The sequence below is a fragment of the Phyllostomus discolor genome, chromosome 8, assembly GCF_004126475.2.
Source record: "Phyllostomus discolor isolate MPI-MPIP mPhyDis1 chromosome 8, mPhyDis1.pri.v3, whole genome shotgun sequence".
NCBI classification, from domain to species: Eukaryota; Metazoa; Chordata; class Mammalia; order Chiroptera; family Phyllostomidae; genus Phyllostomus; species Phyllostomus discolor.
In genome coordinates, this window is record NC_040910.2 from 23,814,924 (window position 1) to 23,834,918 (window position 19,995).

General features: G+C 33.3%; 1 protein-coding gene across 5 annotated transcripts in view; it reads left to right on the forward strand.

Annotated features, from left to right (window-relative positions):
• FSTL5 (follistatin like 5) overlaps positions 1-19,995 on the forward strand; it is a 546,524-nt gene that overhangs the window by 235,210 nt on the left and 291,319 nt on the right. The gene's annotated exons all lie outside the window — the stretch shown is intronic.

The window sequence follows — 19,995 nt, forward strand, 5'->3', positions numbered from 1 at the left end:
TATTTCATTAATTTTATAATCAAATATATTAGTAATTCCCTTGAAATAACTCTTTGAAAATTACAAGGTATTTGGTTACAATATTCTCCATCCTCTTTTGTGCATACATTTGCCCACCACCATGCCTTTCTTTGTTCTGTTCCTTCTACTTTTCCATGTCAGGAAATTAGGCTTGACTTATGTGTTAAGGATGTTGTATTGCTTGTGATACAAGAAAATTTCCCCATTCTCCCAATGGAAATAGCTTGCTGTTTCATGAGGATCAGAGCATTTTGCTTGTGCTTTGACTAGGGATTAGTATTCTGTCCTATAGATATGTGGTTTATGGTGTGTCCCTCTAAAGCAATAAGATTCTTGATGGTATGATGCATATAAGCATTTATAAACAAAATAAGCAAACAAAAAACAAGCAGCAAGGTTATAAATATTTTACTTTTTATTCTCCTGTTGAGTATTATTTCTTGTTCAAACCTAGGTGCTGTTTCATAGTGCCTTCCCCTCCCTCTTATGGATCATCTTCTCCCATGCAGCCAAAATCATGTACACTGTAATTTGTTTAAGTTGGCAAACACATGATTCCATTGGAATCAGAGTGCATTTAACTTTAAGTGTCTCTTTTTACCAATCTCAGTGAGAAAAATTAATGTTACTGAATTAACTTCAGTGCAATATGATTGGTGTCTCTAATAGTTTCAATCCAATGGTCAAGTTGCTGTATGAATATACAAAGGACAAAGTATGAAACATTATTCAGAGTAGGCAAATGCCAACCTTTTCTCTAAATTTCAGTGTAGTTCTGGGACCATTGTTCCACTTTACCTTTTTCCTGCACCTCCTATATTTTTTGGCATTGATGCAATGAATAATTAGGCACAGATTTCTGTGAGTTTTCAATCTAACCACAAATTCTGAAACAAAAGTGATTCAGTGCTGTGATTGCAAACAGGCACACTGACATTATCTTAAATAAATGAGTTTGTTTATGCTCAGAGGATCGGTTTGTTTTGTTTCCATGTATTCCTTATGGACCTGGACATATAATTTTCTTCTGTTGTGAAATTCCAAGGGAATACAAAGTAGCTCTGAATATACCATTTAGAAAGCTCTTCAAAGATAGCTTATGGCAATGTTGCCCTGTGTATACATAGCCCAGGGCATAAAACTTTGCTAATCTGAACCTTTATATTTATTACAATATAATTAATTTACCCCAAATAGCTCAATTAGGGCTTAATCAGACTTTCTTCTCTTTAATATTACCGCCTTGAGTCAGATTCCTGAGAACATTCTAAATCTTTGCTTCCAAGCTGCAGAACTTAGCAGTAATAGGACCAGAAGAAAATAACCAAAACAACTCAAAACTGTATTTCTCAGATATAATGTGAAAATTAGCTTAGCTATACTATTATTTACGTATTAATTATTATGAGATTCAGATTTAGCAAGGTGATTTGGCTTTTGCTTAGAATATATTTAAATTGAGCTTTAGTAATATATTTGAAAAAATATATATGGTAAATATACCTATTTTAAAAAATTATTTTAAGATATACATATATACTATGTAGCGAATATTAAATTTTATCTATTATAGTATACCAGCTACTATTTTACACAGTAGCTTAACATAGTTCATTTACTCCTAATATTTCTCATTGAGTCACACTGACTTGAAAAGTGTGTGCATGTCTATAAAATTGGTGTTTTCATTGGAATAAATTCAGTAATCCCCATGAAGAATTAAACTCCCTATCACCACTATGCAATCTTCTGTTTTCTTAGTCCACTGAAGAAGCATGTAATCATTTCCAATGAATGTCAATGCTTATAATCAAAACCAATGCCAAAAGGAATCACTGTGTAGGGAGTCCCCCATAGTCGACAGCATGATTCCTGAGAACTAATACTGCTCTTTCCCGTGTGAGCAGCCTTTATGCTAAGTGCTGAGACTGTCTACTCAAAAACCCCTTCCATACTAGAAGCCCCTTCTGAAAGACCGAGTGTATTCTTTTGATCAATAGTAGTTCTCAATTGGGAAGGGAATGTCAAACATCATTTTCCTCTCCTTAATGTGAAGTATAACTGTCCAACGTACCCAGAGTTACTCCCATCACGGCAGTCCTTCCTAGGATTTGAGTAACAGGCTTTCTCCTCTCCTCCTATCCAGCCCCACCCTCACCTAACACAGTTATGGAATAACTTTGTGTTTAATTTAAGAGTTATAACTACAAGGCAGTGCATCCAGATCTATATTTATAAATATGACTTCTTTTGATAGTTTTGTTATCTGGCATCTTGTTAGATTAGAGATTATTGGTACTTGTATTGGTGAGAAAAGTGAGTCTCAAAAGTTGTAGCTTATCTAATGTTACATAGCAGCTGGGTAGTGGAACCTAGATAGTCTTGTCTCTTCCAGAATCCTAATATTCCCCTATCTATTTTTTTTTTCAGAAAAAAACCCTGATTTAACTCTGTTAAAATGCATAGGAACATTTTTTTAAAAATATTTTTTCATTGGCACTTAGTTTTTTTTTTAAGATTTCATTTATTTATTTTTAAAGAGAGGGAGAGGGAAGGAGAAAGAGAGGGAGAGAAATGTCAATGGGTGGTTGCCTCTCTCATGCTCCCCCTCTCCCCCGGGGACCTGTCCTGCAACCCAGGCATGTGCCCTGACTGGGAATCGGACTGGAGACCCTTTGCTTTATAGCCCGCGCTCAGTTCACTGAGCCATACCAGCCAGGGCCAGAAACATTTTAAATCAGTTTTTTAAATATTTTTTTCTGACCAAGATGAGAGTAGTAAATAAATATCTACCCAAGAAATAACTTTGCCATCTCAATCATGTCAATAATATTAAACTATTAAAAGTATAAAAATTCTGGCAGAAGTTAACATAGACCTAGGAAAATGGAACAAGTGATTAAATTTTAGGAAACGTTAAGGCTTTCCTTTTTAAAAGTGAAATGTGCATTTTTAAAAAACCGGTAAGTTCCTTAACACTTCATCTACATGATTAAGTTGTGTAATTTTCATTAAAACTTCCCAAAAGGTGAATTATAGTATATTGATATAATAGTTAAAAAATAGATGGTTTGGACAAAATGAGGCACAGTTAATTTGATAGGATTCTTCAGGGACCTCTTAAGAAACCAACTTGTTCTCTCATTTAAAGCTAGAAATAATAGATAAATGATGTAAACTATGAGAAGAGAACAAAACAGAAATTCCTAATTTCACCTTTGCTTATTCTAAAGGGTAGAATACTTGGTGGTGGTATTTTTTAATTTTTATTTTCTTTTGAATTATATTTCAATATCTTCAAATAAGTTATTTTACATCCTTTTATATTTGACAGTTCTTTTCCTTAAGAATTTGTATATCTAATTTCTAATACATGCATATCTTTTCTTGTGTTGAAAGAGTGTATCAGTGAGCACTTTGAAAGGTTGAGGGTCATGTTACTAACTTTATTTAGCAAACTAGTCAGTGGGGGCAGTAGACACCATTCAGTGAGCATGTGTACTCTGTGGCTGTTGCATTCAATATAACTGTGTGAGTATAGCAATGAATCTGCATCAGATTTTGTGTTAAGCTTGAACATTCCTCCAAGAAAAGTATTTCCATGACTCAGAAGGCTGCAGCTGTGGGCAGCTGATGATTGGCAGCTTCATCACAACAACGCACCCTCTCATGCATCACGTCTCATGCAGAGGTTTTTGGTGAAACATCAAATCACTCAGGTGACACAGCCTCCTTATAGCCCAGATTTGATGTCCTGTGACTTTTGGCTTTTCCCAAAACTAAAATCACCTTTGAAAGAGAAGAGATTTTAGACCGTCAAAGAGATTCAGGAAAATACCAGAGGGCAGCTGGTGGCAATCGGGAGAACTGTGTGAGGTCCCAGGTGCCTCTTTTGAAGGGACTGAGGCATGATTGTCCTATGTACAATATTTCTTGTATTTTCTTCAATAAGTGTCTCTATTTTTCATACTACATGACTAGATACATTCGGATAGACCTTGTTTGTACATGTGCATATACATACATACCTTTTTTTGTTTGTTTGTTTACCATTAAGAAAGTCATACTGCAGCACCCATCTTTCTCAGATTACTTGTTACTGTGTATACCTGTGTTTGTGTGATCAGGTACTTACCAAGATACTACTGAAGACTGTGTACTCTAAACAGATGAGTTTCATAGTGACACTATAATAACAGTGTTGTTATATAAAGTATAAAGTTAAATATTAAAATAAACTATAAAATTAAGTATGAAGTATATTTATATTGTAAATATTTTATTAGAAGGTAGCTTCTATGTTTTATATATTCTACATAAAAAAAACTGTAAGTCCATGATGATCAACTTAAATTCTAGTTCTACCAATTATTAGCTAAATTATTTAAGCAAAGAATTTATATTTTTTAAGCTTCAACTTTGTCACATGTAACAAATGGGAACAATAATTCTACAGTAGACCAGATTTTTATGATAGTCATTCTTGGCCTTGAAGATATGGGTAATTTAATTCCAACCACCAAAATTTCATCCTTATTCTTCTCCAAATTTATACAAATGTATGACTTTTTATTACAATAAAAATTATACATTTCTGAAAAATAATAAGTCATTTTGGTATCTAAATATTACTGTAATATTGCAATACTACAAACTGTAATATTGCAATACTACAAACTATTGCCTTTTCTTAAAACAGAACATCAAGAAAAAATAAAATGGTGTTTTCTGTCTGATATTTCTTGGGCTTTTTAAGTATAAATTATTTTAATATAATGCTGAAATTAAAATGTTAAGCTTATAGCTACAAGTAATAAAGTAAAACTGGAAGTTATTTTGTTCTTTAGTATAATTCTACTTAAATAGAGAAAGGGAGCCCAACAAAACTTTGAAAGAAAACTGCTTTCTGGAAAACAGCTAGCAGTGACCCTAGAGGTGTCTTGGTTCTAGAGCAGGGGTGTCAAACTCATTTTCACCGGGGGCTACATCAGCCTCACGGTTGCCTTCAAAGGGCTGAATCTAATTTTAGGGCTGTATAAATGTAACTATTCCTTAACTCGGGGCAAGGAGCTCTACATTCAGCCCTTTGAAGGCAACCACGAGGCTGATGTGGCCCCCAGTGAAGAAGAGTTTGACACCCCTGTTTAGAGCATAAATAAACTTGGAGGCTTGGGAGAGCCAGCCTGGAGCCTTGTTAACTGACATTAAATCTCAGCTCTGCCCCTTTAATGTCGACATGACCTTGAACAAGTACTTAAGCATCCTGTGTGCTCCCTCATTTGTAAAATGACAGTAATAGCAGCTGCTGCATAAAAGAGTTGTGTTAATTGAGCTAATCCATGAAAAATGCTTACAGCCATACTTATACATTATAATCACTCAACCAAAGTAATTTTTTATATTCGTAAGAAGGATTACTAGTTCATCATTCTATATATAATGATTTTCTAATAAAACTTTGGATTAAACTTTGTATGACCATTTTGTTTTTTTTTACCCTGAAATTGATGTTTTCTACACAATATTTTATTTAATACAGATATTATGTAACTCAAACACCAATAATGGTAATATAACTATTCCGATATTAAATATTTATTTTCCTCAGTTTTAAAGATTGTATGATTTTAAAAGGGTTATCTTATATTACTGTCAAGTACCTCCCGCTAGTTATTTAAAATAATAGCAAAATCTAACACAGATTATTAGAACACTGAAGCATAACTTGAGATACAGGTTTAAGGGTTAAGTATATGTTTCAAATAATATTTAACTGAAACAGATGTACACATTAACTTATTTTCATCGAAAATATAATTAGTTATTAAAAATCACACTAGAATCCTAACTCACTAATACTTGACCTCATGGTTGTATAGTGAGGTTGTATTTTAGTGTAGAGGGGAGAGCTAAGGTCCTCATTCGACTTTGACTGGCCTGTTGACTTGTGCAAATACTCATGTTTTCCCCGCCTTAGTTTTCGTAACTGTACAATGTCCATAATCTAAAGCCTACTTGATACTGTGTTTTCAAAAAATAAAATAAAATCATGGAAATAAAAATCAGCAGAATAAAATGTTGCTGGTTAAGCATTATGGATTCTCTTTGTAGTATCTATGGAGTTAATAACCATATAGCATTTTCTAGGGTGACTTACTATTTGAAATTACTGTTACCAGTGTTTGAGTGCTAGTGAAAACTTACAAATGTGTAATTCCTTAACTACTAAACTAAATTAAATTTATATTCAAGAGTTAAGAATTCATTTGTATATTGTTTGTGATATAATCAATGACAAGAATTTGTACCAAACCTAAACACTAAATTGCTACTTATACGGTTAAAATATTTTAAGTATATTTTATTGATTATGCTATTACAGTTGTCCCATTATTTTTTCCCCCATTATCCCCTTCCTCCTGGTACCCTCATTCCCTCCAGCATTCCCCACCCCTTAGTTCATGTCCATGGGTTGTACATATAAGGTCTTTGGCTTTTCCATTTCCTATATTCTTAACTTCCCCTGTCTATTTTGTACCTACCAATAATACTTCTTTCTCCCTGTACCTTTCCCCCCATTGTCCCCTTCACCCCTCCCCAGTGATCTCCCTCCATGTAATCACCATTTCTGTGATTCTGTTCCTATTCCAGTTGTTTGTTTAGTTTGTTTGTTTAGGCTTAGTAATTGATAGTTGTGAGTTTGTTGTCATTTTATTGTTCATAGTTTTGATCTTCTTTTTCTTAGGTATGTTCCTTTAACATTTCATATAATAAGGGCTTGGTGATGATGAACTCCTTTAACTTGACCTTATTTAGGAAGTGCTTTATCTTCCTTTCCATTCTAAATGACAGCTTTGCTAGATAGAGTAATCTTGGATGTAGGTCCTTGCCTTTCATAGCTTGGAATACTTCTTTCCAGACCCTTCTTATCTATAAGATTTCTTTTGCGAAATCAGCTGACAGTCTTATGGGAACTCCTTTGTAGGTAACTCTCTCCTTTTCTCTTGCTTTTTAAAAGATTATCTCCTTCTGTTTAATCTTGGGTAATGTAATTATGATGTGCCTTGGTGTGTTCGTCCTTGGTTCCAATTTCTCTGGGACTCTCTGAGCTTGCTGGTCTTCCTAGAATCTATTTCCTTTGCTAGATTGGGGAAGTTCTTCATTATTTTTTTCAAATAAATTTTCAATTTCTTGCTCTTCCTCTTCTTCTGGCATACCTATGATTTGGATGTTTGAATTTTTAAAGTTGTCCCAGAGATTCCTAAGCCTCTCATTTGTTTGAATTCTTGTTTCTTCATTCTATTCTGGTTGAATGTTTATTTCTTCTTTTTGTTCCAAATCATTAGTTTGAGTCCTAGTTTCCTTCCCTTCACTGTTGGTTCCCTGTATAATTTTCTTTATTTCAGTTTATATAGCCTTCACTTCTTCATTTATTTTGTAGCCATACTCACTCATATCTGGAAGCATCCTGATTTGAACTCTGCACCTGACAGGTTGGCTATCTCTTTGTTGCTTAGTTGTTTTTCTGGAATTTTGATCTGTTATTTCATTTAGGCCATATTTCTTTGTCTCAGCCACCTGTTATGTTTTAAGTGGCAGAGCCTTAGATATTCACCAGGAAGGGCAACCCACTTTGCTCCAGTGTAGTGCTGCCTGGGGGGGAGGTGTCAGAGAGGGAACAATGCCACTTGCTCAGCTCTTGCCTCACTTTGACGAGACAGGCAGCTCCTCCTGCTGCCACAACTCCCACAGGGTTCTACAGTCAGAGGTTCTGAGGCTTTATTTTCTCCACATTGAGACCCTGGGTTATATGGTCTCTCTCCCCAGTTGTTCCTCCCAGTTTACCCACATGCGAATATGGGACCACTTGGTCTTCCAACCGCTGCCTTACCCACCTGGTTGGTCCACCGCTGCCTGGCCATGAGTCCTCTACACCCCAGCTGCCTGTCTCCACCCCTTCTACTGGTCTGGATAAATGTTTCTTCTTGAACTCCTTGGTTGTCAGACTTCCATACAGTTCAATTTTCTGGCAGTTCTGGTTGTTTTTTATTTTTAAATTGGTTGTTTCCTTCTTTTGTTTGTGCGAGGAGGCAAAGTATTTCTACGTATGCCTGCATCTTGGCCAGAACTCCCTCCAATTTTAAAATTTTAATATATGGTAAATATATACTAAAATCTCACAACTTTGAACAAAGAAGTCACTTTGAAAATACCAACTGATTTAAAATATATTTATTTTTAAATTTTTTACTTGATTATGGAATTTATTTTGAAGATTACACCAACAATATTAACACTATAGACTGGAAATTACCCATCCTTTGTCTCAGGATACACGCATACACACACTATCAGGTGCGTCCAACCTGTGGCCCACATGCTGCATGCAGCCCAGGATGGCTGTGAATGTGGCCCTACACAAAATTGTAAATTTACTTAAAACATTATGAGTTTTTTGTGATTATATGTCACAATGTATTTAATGTATGGCCCAAGACAACTCTTCTTCTTCTAGTGTGGCCCAGAGACACCAAAAGGTTGGACACCCTGACTAGTGACTAACTGCTATAAACATAAGATAAAACCCTTATGAAGGAATCAAATAGTGGGTCATATTATAAACTAATATACTTCTATTATCAAATGAAAATTAAAAATATGGACATTTCTGAAAACATGTCTTGAGTATATCTTTTGCAATTGCATTTGAATCCTAAAACAAAAATTTTCAATATATTTAACTGGTAAATATATTTTCTTTAAAGTAGAACTCTTATGCCTGGTGAATAAGATGAGTGATTAACCTTGATAATATCATTTGTAGTAACAGATACAATTGTCTATTACAGAATGAGATTGATTTTCCACTGTGACTTGTAAACCGATCTGGGAGGCAACTCCTCAATGCTCTGGAAGGGCACACACTAGTCATGCTTGTTCTAAGATCACATTACCTTTTCCACAAGAGGAAAGACAACAGGAATAAAGAGGAACAGCTTTAGTTAAAACAAGACTCAAAATGAAAAAAAAATGTATTTTCTTGACTTTAAAGATATATAGGAATTAATTATTATATTTAAAAAAGGGTATATTAATTTCACAGTTTGTGATACTGAAGTACATTACATAGTTTCTCAGACATACAGTTTGGAAATCTGGGCATTAAACTCAGGATAAATAGATAACATAGCATGGTTGAACTCATAAGAACAGTGTTGTTTTCTATTTTGTTTTTTTCTTTTAAATTACATTTTATAAATACAAAATCAACCATTATTGTCTTCTAATTCTTAATAACCCATGACAAGGAGACTAAGTAACACAAAATAGTTTACCTAAGTAATACAGTAGTTACTCAGCCCAGCCTCTTAAGAGGATATTGACAAAGGGTGTAAGGGCATTTATGAAAAAATGGCATTATTCAGGAAAAAAAAAACAAAAAAAAGCTTAGCAATCCTAAAAAAATCCTAAAAAAGAAGAACAAGGCTAGAGGCATCACATTTCCTGATTTAAAACTTTATTACAAAACCATTCTACTAAAAACAGTTTAGTCCTGGAACAAAAAACAGACACAGACCAATGGAGCAGAATTAAGAGCACAGAGATAAATCACACAAATACAAATATTTGACAAGGGATTCAAGAATACTCAATAGGGAAAGAATAGCCTCTTCAATAAATAGTGTTGGGAAAACCACATGTACACATGCAAAAGAAAAAAAGTCTGCACGACAAAGGGAGTATTTAGCAAAATGAAAAGGCAACCTGCAGAATGGAAGAAAATATTTGCAAACCTTTTACTTGATAAGGCATTAATATCCAAAATTCAGAAGGAACTCATATAACTCAACAACAAAAACAAAAAAATCTGATTTAAAAATAGGCCAGTGATTTAAATAGACATTTTTATGAAGGACATAAATGACCAACGGGTGCATGAAAAGATACTCAGCATGACTAATCATCAGGGAAAGGCAAAGCAAAACCACATGAAATATCACCTCATACTTGTTATAATGGACATAGTACATTTTTAAAGGAATATGCAGTTGTTTAACTTACTATTGTTACTTAGAAGTAAGTTTGAAGTTAAACTTAAAACATGACACATGAAATAAATTGATGGTAATTATTAAGTAGCATGTTTTTAAGTAGTCCATTTATCAAATATGAAGAGATATAAAATTTATTTTAGGTAGGGATGTTTGTGTTTTATTTTGGATCATTTTTAGTTTGAGAAATTACCTGGAAGAATAATTATACTGGTATTTTTAGGAGGGCAATTTTAGGCTATAGTCAGTTCTCCATAACTGTAGAAGTGAACTGTACATGTGAACAGATATTTAAATTATATAAGCAAATATGGAAGCTGACTTGGTGGAGTCATAGGTACAGGTTGGAATGAGCCTATAGCTTTTATGATGCAAACAGCCACCCTGATTACACACAGGAAGATTCACAGACTGTACCTTCAAAATACAATAATCACCATCGCATTTCAGTTCACATTTAGCCACCTGTTTTTGATTACTTGGTACCAGCTGTCAATCTGCAGCTATTTATACTGATGTCACAAGGTGTCCTAGCTCTGCCGGAGTCCTTCAGTTGACACCATGAAAAGTCCCTTAATGTTTTCCCTGAAGCTCACTGTAAAGACAGCCTCAAATCATTCAGTGCCAACACACATTCAGATCTGAATAGATATGCAGCCCAGCTGGGAGCAGATCTTCAGGCCCATTAAGTAGATGCCAAAGCCTCATCATCATCAGAAACAGTTACTGATGAGCCAGTTGGAAGAATTTACACTCAACTATTAAACATGCTCTTATTCACTCTGCTTCTACTGCCCTCATCACTTTTCTATTCTTAAAGTAAGTCCCTTAAAGAATTAAGAACAGCAGTGAGCCTTACCTAAGGTTTAATGTATGCAATTTGTGTATTTGTTGCTTAGATCCTTTCACCTAATAATAAGCTCCATGACAGCAGTGATTATACCTCTTCTATTTGACAATGTATCTCCATCTCCTAGAAAGCTGTTCAATAAATATCTATTGAGTAAATAAAAATCATCACACATGTTCTTCTATGGGATTTTGATTTCAAATGTTATGTATGAATATTTTAGAACATATTTTGTACATATAAATGGGAACTGATTTTAATGAATTTTAATCATTTTAATATCTTCAGATGGAGATGCATATATTCCACTGTATTTTCTGCTTTAAAAGTAATTAGGTGATTATCCACAAAATAAAACTTAGAAAATTTTCACTCATAAATGACTAGGATTCATATTTGGATGACATTTCCTGCTTTATGACTTGTTTATGACCAGTGGTGGAAACTATTTATGCTCCCTTCCAATATGTGAGCCCTTTTAGTCCTGCAAATATACAGGGTCTGGTAAAAATAAAGCCTCTTTTTTATTATAAAATCATAAGCATGTAATTCTGTAACATAATAATATCACACTCAAGCACACCATATGACATTTTAGGCAAAATGTCAAATTGCTGTCCATCTCGTGTGAGACACTTACGTACCCTACCAGCCACACTGAAGCAAGCTTTACTTCTGCTGGACTGTGTGTAAAGACATAACTAAGAGACTGCAGCAACAGTGCTAGCATTTCCCTTTCCCCTTTCATTTAGGATATTTTTATCAATAAAACAGGTGGAAAATCAAGTGGTTAACATTCTGTGAATTTCATGATGATACATTAGTGTATATTTTATTGACCTTGAAAGTCAAACTTATCTGCATTCTATAGATGAAGAAGTATTCATGATTTCAAGTGAGTCAGCATTTTTTTCTGTTCGCAGGGAGAAAGGCATTAAAAGCATAATGGAGGAGATACATTGACTATATTGGCCATAGAATGCATCTTTAACTTTGTTCAGAGCAGTAGCAAAAGTGAACTTTATAAAGTGTTTTTGTTTTTCTTTATGGTATTTCAAACATTAGAACTTGTGTAATTGGACTCTTTCTTCATGAATCATAGATACAAAGACAGGAGCTCACTGATTAAATAGTGTAATGGTTTTATTTCACTAATGATATAAAGGTACTTTATCCAGTTTAAAATATCTTGATTAATTTTATTTCAGTGTCTTTCTGTCTCACCACAAATTAATGTAATGTGATTTTCCCCAAATTCTTGGAAATTTATTTCCCTAATTTTAAAGACATTCTACTTAGTTACCATAAAAATAGCATTGTATTTCAGGATTGATTTAACTTACCGTAATATTTGAGACTTGGGGGTGCTTCATATGTGTAGAAATTGTTAATAGTGTCATTTTCTGAATTGTCTCAATACTTCTTTCACAACATCTGATCTCTTTCACGGGCTCCCATTTTTCCTCCATTGTCCTTAAGGGAGAATCTTGCTCAGAAACCTTCCTTTGCCACTGCTCTTTTTTCCTACAATATACTCTCTTTAGATAACCTCAACATCACCTCTGTTGAGCTCCAAAGAATTTTCCTTTCATATGGCAAACTATTTTTAAATAAATACTCTTCTCATGGCTTCAAATACCACCTACCTTTTAATGAACTCCTAAGTTGAAAATATGTCCTGAGCTTCTGCATTCATAGGCCCCAAAACTCAGTCAGCACCTGCAGCCAGGGGCCTTACAGTTATGTCTCAAACTCTACAAGCCCAGAACTACTCATTCCTGTTTCACAAAAACTGTCCCTTTTTTTCCAATCTCAAAAATAGAATCAACATCCATTCAATTATTTAAATAAAAAGATATGGAATTATTCCAGTTTTGTTTTTTAAAAAATCTTTCTGCTCTCTTAAACATATCTTCATTTTGTCTCCTTTTTTAATACACCCACCCTCACTTTTTATTTTACTGTCTGGAAAATAATTCTTGAAAATCCAGTATTTCACAATATCTCAAATTGTTTCTAAACAGCCTATTCTGAACATTGCTTCCAGGGTACACTTTCTGATATCCAAATTTGATTGTATAATAGCCTTGCTTAAAATAGCCTCCCAGCTATAGTCCAGACTCCTTTGGGAGAGCATAGAAGAGTCTCCATGAACAGCTAGCTCATTTCCCACCAGACTCCTCCAGTGGCTTCTACTTGAGGAATGATGCCCTGGGTGCAGGGATAGGAATATATCTAACTCATTACCATCTCTGTGCATTTCTACTTGTATTCTGGCTCTCAGGAGTGATTCCTTCTCATAAAACATACACCACTCTATTCTATTGTACATCTCATTCTTTTAGTGTAGATTTTCATACCATCTATGAATTATTCCCTTGTCCTTGCCATGAGATAAAGACTGGTTAGTTATCCCTTCATCTGAAGTGTCCTCACGCCTTGCAAATGTATGCCATGCCTAAGATTATCATAACATCCCCTTTTATCATAGTGATTTGTGTATGTGTGGTAATTTTCCACTGGCATTAATATCAGGCATCTTTCATCTCTAAATTACCTACCCTTGGCACATGCTAAGCAGGAGGCAATAAGAATCTGTTGAATGAATCAAGGCTTTGAATTGGACAATGCCTATTAATGTTATCCAGATCACTTAATAGGTTAATAAGCCATAAGTCATTAGTTTTTCTAGTCTTTTAAATATATTTTTGGTAAATTGTCTCAAAAACTATAAAAATATAAATGGTGTTTATATATACACACTATTATTTGATACATTAATATGGTATTCATAAATATATATCTTATCCATCCAATAGAAATTATTTAATGAATTACATTTTGTTAAGAAATATTCTGAAACTTCTCATAGATTTTAAAACTAAAATTTTGTGGAAATATACAATAGGATAAAATATTACATATTACATGATTTTGAATATACAAGAAATAAATTTAACTTTATTTGATTGTGTTCCATCTCAAAGGCATTATAATGCAACTTTTTGAAATTGGGAATTAAAGTAAACAACATAATATCCTTCAAAAATGTTTTTATATTATTCATATGTACTTCCTGACAGAACAGAGAATAACTTTGGAAATGTGAAACTTTCCATTTATTTCCAAATTTTGTATTATCTTTTCCACAAAATGGCGCAAAAGTATGCATTCAGGTGGTGAGAAAATGTCAGATTAAAAAGCAGTCAGATGGTGCTTGCTTGTCTTATCAGATACACAATATGAGACATCTTACAAAGGGGAAATATTGAATTTAAATGTCCAACAATAATTTACAGTATATCTGTTGATTAGACATTTGGGGATGACAAAAAGAGCAAAAATATTTCTAAATCCTAGTTCATGAAAGTCTCATTTCAACCTTTGGTAAGCATTGTGATTTTTAAATACCCTAAGTGTCATAGCAGTTTATTGCTGATGGGTGTCCACGTGTCATCATCCTCTAGCACCTTTTGCCTCAAAATAACAACGCAGCATCCTTGGGGACAGAGAGGTGGGATGCTGACTGACTGACTGATTTTAGTTTCCTTCAAGTTTTCTGTAGTCCTTAATATTCTGAATTCTGAGATTCATTGTGAACAGATTTAGAATGGCCATTCAACACTTTTTCAAGGAACACTTCTCATTTAATTTTATATTTTTTGAAACAGATAAGAACATCTTGATTTGAATTCTACTAATAGTAGTTCCTTCATTTTGTAGACAGATAATCTCAAGACAGGGACTTTAAGTACCTTCTTTGGGCCACAAAATAAGTGAACAAAATAGCTAGGTTTCTCTTTACTCATAATCAAATGTTCTTCCCAGTAACGAAGTATACTTGCAAACACAATTTTATTTTTAATTAAATTCTTTAATTTAAGCAGAGCATGATGAGTTTGCCAAGTTAAATGTTATGAACAAAAACAATAAACAAATTTTTAAAAATCCAATTATAGATATCATTACTACAAATTCTTCCACTTAATAACTTTAAACTACATTATAACAGGTAACAAAATTTCTGGAATTAGTTATCAACATGTTCATTTATTTTCAAAGTATATATTTTAAAAATATACTAGGCTGGGATGGGAGTAAAAGATAGAAAATTGTTCTTGAACAACAATTAAAATAAAATTTAAAAAATTATACTAGGTATTACAGAAGTTTTAAAAATGTCTGGAAGTAATTGGCTGACTGTTCTCTATTTATATTTGAAGGCTTTAAGTAACCATAAAAAGATATCTGCTTATAAATTATCAATTTTTTTATCTAAATTAAATCTCTTTAAATGTTAATATATCAGCAAAAAAGTCCACAGATATTTGTTCTGCTTTTAATCAGTTATATTTAGATATATATATGTTACATGTATATCTGTATATAAGTGCATATATATACATATGTGTACATGTATATATGTATATACATGTGTTTGAAAAGCATTAAAAAATAAGATAATTCTGGAATCCACAGAATATTTGCTTTCTAGTCTTTATTTTTCTCCAAATTGCTTCTGATTCTAGCCTTTCACTATTATAAACTTAACTATTGCTCTTTCCTTATGAACCAACTTTCAAAACATGCTTGTTCCTCTTCACTGACGCACACATGCATTTAAGGAAAATTGGCAGGATGCATCGGGAATTTTGGCTTTGTGGTTTGAAGGCACTGCATACGCTTGTGTAAAGGCAGGTGGCAAAATGTGAATCCAAAACTGTATCCATTATGTTCATTTACTTTACCATTCAGAAAGCACAGATGTTAACTATATAACAACAAGGTGGTTTTATTGTAATCACCTGCTGTTAGGGTCCCTCCTGGCGCAGTAGCCAAATGGATTCTTGTTTCCTTCTTATTTACAAGGTGTTTTTTATTTGATGGCTCGAAACAAAACTGGAAATTATTTTTCATTCATAAGAAGTGGCTAAAACAAGATAATTTTGAAGAAAAATCAGTATAAAATTGAGTTGCATACTATCATAGTTAATTGTATACATTCATCATAATGTGATTTGTGCTGATTTTCAGCTTAAAAGATCAGGTTCCCTCTTGGTTTATCTTTTGATTTGCTATTGTTGAGACAGAATTCGTCTTATTCACTGACCATCCTGAAAAGGATTGCTGGATTCTTTTCTTCTTTCACCTTTCACTCACAAAAATGAAAAATGTTAATATTTTCTTATGTTTGCTGACTAATTAAAATCAATATTTTAAAGAGCTTTTTCTCTTTTTACTGTTAGGTCATATATATATAAATATGTAATCATACGCAGGCATTTATAAATGATATATATTATATAACAACATATATATAACACACATGCATGCTATAAGAATTGTTTCATTACTGTACTAACCAGAAGTTTCATCATCAGAGAAATACTGAGTCTGAAATGCACCAAGACTCTGTTCCTGGAGGCGGAGTCTGATTGCCGCCTCCCTCTCATCATTTCTAGAGCGACTAAAGCTCTTTTGACTCCTCGTCTGATTCTTCCTCTTTGGAGTTTATTTCTCAAGTGTCCTAAATTCATTACCCAGGACACCTACAAAGTGCAGAGTTCTAAAAATTCATTCCTCTCATCATTTTGCTCTTCACCTGAGATCTGATGAAGAACAAGGCTTCCTATTTCAGTTCTACTATAGCCTTTGATGTAAACTGAGTGTACTAGAATTGGCCTTTGTCCATAGCTAGGCCAAAGCAAAATACTCGTCTCTATCTTTGTGTTGGTCTTTCTTTGCTTATATGCATATCATAATTATAAAACACTGTAAAGACTAATAAGCATGTGCTATACTAAGTATATATAATACATATCATAACTGGCAAGGTAAAATTAGATACAAAGTCCATATATTTATACAATCACTCAATAAAATGTATGGAACAGCTACCATTTTCTAAAAATGATTAAATTCTGGCCTAGAAAGATTAATAATATATGATCCTACCCTCAGATATGGTATAGGCAGGCAGGAGAAATCACAGATTCTAAAATTGTCAGCTAAGTTTTCTAAAACGTCACTGCCTTTTTTAAAGTTAAAAAATGTCACTCTCTGAAACATCATTTTAAAAAATATGAATAATAATATGGACCAAAAGAGCCTATGAAATCTCCTTTATTTAACTTCTCATTGTCTTTAAATAACCCTGTTTTTAATCAAATGTCATTATTCTAAAATAGAAATACATACAGTTTTCATTTGTAAAGTCTTTATTTTGTAAGTCACTCTTTGAATTAATAATTAAAACTCTTTGAAACATTACTGTATCAAAAAAGAATGCTGGGGTGTTGCAACAAATAAACAAAAACATTAGGGTGGCTTAACCATAATAGATATTTTTTCCCTCATTTAAAAACCAAACTGTGTTTCTGAAGGACTGTTTAGTTCTCCTCCAAGTGGTAATTCAAAGACTCAAGTTTCTTTCATTTTATGGCTCCATTATCTTCACTACATGACTTCTAAGTCCCCTGTGTTCATCCACATCTGGTCCATGAAGGAAATGAAAACTTTGGTTCACTTATAGAGAGCAGGCTCTTTTTATCCTAGCCGAGAATGATCACATATCGCTCCTGCTCATTTTCCATTGGCTAAATCTCTGTCACTCAACCGCACCTCCATACAGGAAACACTGATAAATGCACACTTCTGTGAATCAGGAAAGAAAAATAAATCGGTGTGTAGAACAGCTGTTCATCATGTGTTTCAACGACTCATTTTTATATTAAAATTAGTGTGTGTGTGTCTGTGTGCTTTGTGTGTTTGTGTGTCTATACATAGTATTAGCCTGCCTATGTATTGAAATTAACCCTTAAAATAATCTTAAAAACAAAAAGAAGAAAGGAGTTACCTCCAAAGGAGTTCCCATAAGGCTATCAGCTAATTTCTCAAAAGAAACCTTATAGGCAAGAAGGGGCTGGAAAGAAGTATTCAAAGTCATGAAAGGCAAGGACTTACATCCAAGATTACTCTACCCAGCAAAGTTATATTTAGAATGGAAGGGCAGATACAGTGCTTCCCAGATAAAGTCAAGTTAAAGGACTTCACCATCACCAAGCTCTTATTATATGAAATGTAAAAAAAGGACTTATCTAAGAAATAGAAGATCAAAACTATGAATAGTAAAATGACAACAAATGCAAAACTACCAACAGCTGTACCTAAAAACAAAAACAAAAACTAAGCAAACAACTAGGACAGGAACAGGATCACAAAAATGGATCTCACATGGAGGGTTATCAATGGGGAGGGGGAGGAAGAGAATGGGGGAAAAGGTACAGGGAATAAGAAGCAGAATAGGTAGGCACAAAATAGACAGGGGGAGGTTAAGAATGGTATACAGAATGGAGAAATCAAAGAATTTATATGTACAACCAATGGACATGAACTGTGGGAGGGGCATGCTGGAGGGTGAGGTGTTAGTACTGGGCAGAGGGGCATAAAGGGGGGAAAAATGGGACAACTGTCACAGCATAATCAATAAAGTATACTTAAAAAAAGTACACCTATTTGAATCCTGAGAATCACAAGACATTCTTAATGGTAATCTTGAACTTTTCTCCCTCTTTTATTGTTTGTATTAGTGTCTTACCTTGAACAGAGAGGAAAAATATATAATAAATCACTTTCTGTAATATTTGTCTTTCAATAGTACTTTCCAAACTTTTTTGTGAATTAGAACTTATGTCTCTTATTTGATATTACTTGAAAGAGTAGACAGTATTAAGAGGAAGATTCTGGTAAATTTCTGTAAATAGTTTTCTCCTATGTCTTCTTGAGAACTACCGTATTTTTCAGACTATAAGATGCGTTCCCCCCAAATTTGGGAAGAATAATGGTTGTTAATGCTGCTGTTGAGTTCTGTTTACATTTACATTGGTGAAATATTATGTTATTTATGTTATTAAATATTTTACCCCTTTTGTTTGCTTCAGAATTTTTTTTCCTATTTTCCTCCTCTAAAACCTAGGTGTGTCTTAGGGTCCAAAAATACAGTAGTTATGGAAAGCAGTAAGAGACACTATGTTCCACTTTAAAAATTTCCCATCATAGAGCAAAAGATGAAAGATTCCAGCACTTTAATGGAACTAAAAGTCATCCATGTCTTTCAGAGAAAATTGCTGTGTAAGTTTAAAAAGCACTTAAATGACTTTTTGCTTTTTTCATTATATTATGACAAAATCTAAAATATCAATTTTTGATACAGCCATAATATTCTTAAAAATGATTGAGGAGATATGGACTACATGTTCCTCTCAATTACTGTTATTAAAGTGTATGATGTAATCCATGCAAACTTTATTAGAATATGCTATTTATACTTGATTTCTAAGAAAGATTGCCATAGTTTAAATGTATTTTTAAATGATTAAGAGTAATTTTAGATTTTCTTTCCTGGCCCCAAATTTTCTTCCATGTGGTGCAGTGGCTTTAAAATAAATTAGAGTATACCTGATAGATGTACTTCTGCTAAAAAAAAATCACTCAAGATATATATCAAAATGCAAATACTACTGCATTTTGCAGTGTTTAAAGTCCAGATGAGGGGCAGAGAGAGTATAAAAACTGAAAAGTGAAGATTAATTTGAGAAATGGTAGGCCCTCTGTACTTAGTGTTTGTCAGTTATACGAAATAACATTTGGGGGAAGTATTTTGATGACTACAGCACAAAATGAAATGAACCAACTCAGTGGAACAAACTGCCTATTGTTTGCTAAGTAAGTTATTTGACAAAGAAAGCTATTGCTTGTTTCCAATAGATATTTTTAGCTCTCTGTGAATACTAAAATATCCTATAGTTCTTCAGTTTTTATAAGGAAATACAAGAAGTGTATTTCACCAGAATGTCCTCAACTTCATAATTATTATTAGGTAAACACAGTACTTCATATATTCAGATTTAAAAAGTAAGACTAATAGTATACTTATTGCAATAGGCAAATTAATGCATATATACCATATACATTATTTTGAAGGTTAAACTGTACAATCAATTTGGGGGATTTTTTCATCATATGCATTTGTTTTTATTTTTCATCATAAAATAAAGTTTTTATGATGCCTCA